We start from the raw sequence: 3,096 nt of genomic DNA on the forward strand, positions 1-3,096 counted from the left end.
GGTGAGGGAACACAGGTGAAGGTGGTTGCACTGATGAGGCAGGCAGGTGATCAGGAAAAGTACTGGCAGAGCTGGCAGTAGGATGGAAAGCCAGGAGCGGATCATGACAGATGTGTTTGATGGACTCAAACAGCCTGAGCTCAATGAATCATTCTAATATATGCCTACATAATTTCTTAGTATACATATGTAGTATATAGTATACAAGTGATACACATTAGCTGTATAGCCTCTGAACTAAAATAATTTATTCTCTTTGTTCCAAGGGAAACACCTATTATGCTTCAACATGGTTACAAATAGAAAATGTATTGTGGCTTCAGATGTAAAGTGTGAAGGCTACATTTTCACTAGTTCCCCCACATAGTTTAACTTTCAATAATATGACACAATCATTCACATACTGCATGTACTTGTTGTGGCAGAAATACATTAGACTTGGGAAATGTTATAATGGTGCCCCTTTTATTTTAATACTTACTTACTTGAATGCCATATGGCCTAGTTAAAAACTAGGTATAGGTTTAGATATAAAGGATAACAAAATAAATAAGCAATCAATAAACAAATAAATAAACAAGACAGGAATTGACAAAAGCAGGACTGAAATTAATAGAGAAAAAACTGGCACAATTGTCACCTGTTGTCTCTAGATGCCTGGATCTGGTCTCTTCAGCTACCTGCCTTCCTTCCTATCTGCCACTCTGCCATTATCCTCTCACCACTGCCATCAGGAGCCTCACATCACCGTTTTATCAGCTGGTTCTCAATAAAGCCTGTGTTTGGTGATCAATCTGCTTGTGGGTTCCTCTGTTTAACATAACATCAGGGTAGTATGGCTGGAATGGAATACAATATTCATTGGTACCGAAACACTTAATAGCCCAGGCTTTTATTTACTAAATTCAGTGAACTGAAAACTAAAACTAAAGGCCTGCCTGTATTGCAGGCCTTTAATTCATTTTTCACAAAACTCAGCTCCACAAAGATGGGTAATTCTATCAAAGTATTTATTTAAACCAGTATGACTATTACTTTTATAAATATTAGAATGATATATCAATTACCAATCATTTATTTGATAATTTGATAATTTGGTGCTCATGGTTTCTGTAAAATTAACAGGATTGAATTGTTGAGAATCTAACTGATTTAACGATGTGTAATGTGTTCATATTGACAAAAGACAACATTTATATTTGTGTGAGGCCATGCCTCTAATTGAGCCTTTATTTGTCAAAACGCATAGCTACATCCGACTAGTAAAGGATACCTGCTTCTAATTGGGACCCTGCTTTTAATTGAAGTTTTATGGTATATTTTCATTAGTGTATAATCACTTGAAAATAAGAATCGTTGTACATTGAACACCAAGATCAGCAAAGCAGGAAGTGGGGAGTGATGATAATAACTTACCTTGTAGGGACATGTTGACAGCAGTAGCAGAAAATATGTCAGCATAGATTTTAGGTGTGGTATATGATATTGATAAGAGTATGCCATCTGAATGTAGTGGCAGACTAGAGCTCAAAGTACAGACTCAGGTCTCTATGCAAAAGCTTCAAAAGCACTCCAAAGATTGAGAAAAAGTTAGAGTTAATCTAATCTTCAACAGTCTGAGTTGGACAGTTGCTCTACATCATTCCTTTGATACTGATCAAAATATTTTGAGGAGTTATTCAATTGTGACTTTGTATTCTGTTGTAACTCTGTGGCCTTTTAACTCTGTCACAAATCATTGCAGTAATGCTGTGATCAATTATAAAGGGCAACTATAAAATGCTAAATATTCTAAAAATGTGTGGTCATAGTTAAAACATTAGAAATGCCTGAAATAACAGTGAAAGTTGAAATGGCAGTTTAAAGAATGTAAGAAGCTGTAACACACTGAATTTTAAAGTGTGTCCCTTTGAAAATATGAATATAAAAGGACTCCTCTTTTGCTGCCACTGCATATGAATGGCTTTATATTTCAGATGTTAGAACAGCTGCAAAACCAAAACCAAACTCTGGTGCCACCACAGTGCTCAATGGTTTGCAGCTGACCAGAGCTGGGTCAGTTTGGTTTGCCATTACTTGACCCTCAGTCAGGATAGACCTACAGGGTAGGCCCCAAGCTCAACCACTGGATGGGGTTATGTCAGGTGATGGAGAAAATATGCAACGTTGTCTGCAGAGTTTAGGTCTGAACATGCAGCTTTTTAAAATTTAACAGTAGCGTTAATTGACACACCCAACTGCAGCCTGATCTCCCACATGCCTGAACCAGACTGCCGCCAGAAAGGCAAGTCCTTTCAAATCTCTTGACGCAGAAGAAAGGATTTAAAAACATTTTAAGATATGTGGTCTCACATGATATACATCAGTGTACATCAGACACCAGACAGAAAAACAACAACTACGACTGCACACTCTTAGGTATGAGGGGCCGTCAGGGACATTATTCAGAATTACCTCTCACAAACATGTGAAAACGCTCTTAGCATACACTACTGAAACACCTCTCCCACATCACCTACTGAAACGCCTCTGCTCATACACTACTGAAACGCTCCACACACACTACTGAACGCTCTCACACACACTACTGAAACGCTCTCACACACACTACTGAAACACTCTCATACATCAAGTGAACGCCTCACACATCACCTGAAAACGCTCCCTTATAAACTCACTCGAAACGTCTCACACACTCAAATGAAACGCTCTCTTAACGCACAACATTTTGCATAAATACAAAAAGCTTTATCACATACTAGTAAAATGTGCTCATCATACACAGCTTGAAATGCTCTGATATAGAATTGCAAACTATAACAGTTCAGTAGTAAAATATGAAAATTACAGTTAAACAGGAAGGCCTTCCTGTCATTGTGACGGAAACAGGAAGACTCCACACAGGGAAGGTGCATGTGCTTTTGCTGAGTTTGAAGTACTTCAACCCTTGTGTAACTGCCCCACATGTCAGTTTAATGCAAAATCATTTATTTATTTTTGGTTCCTACCTACCTTTCAGTTAAGACGGGCTCACTGGTTGTTTTTTGTTTCTACACGGTACCACTTTAATGATACACCGCCTGGCAGACGCAGGCG

This window comes from Morone saxatilis, unplaced genomic scaffold, assembly GCF_004916995.1.
Source record: "Morone saxatilis isolate NCDOM2014 unplaced genomic scaffold, NCSU_SB_2.0 Contig14, whole genome shotgun sequence".
NCBI lineage: Eukaryota > Metazoa > Chordata > Actinopteri > Moronidae > Morone > Morone saxatilis.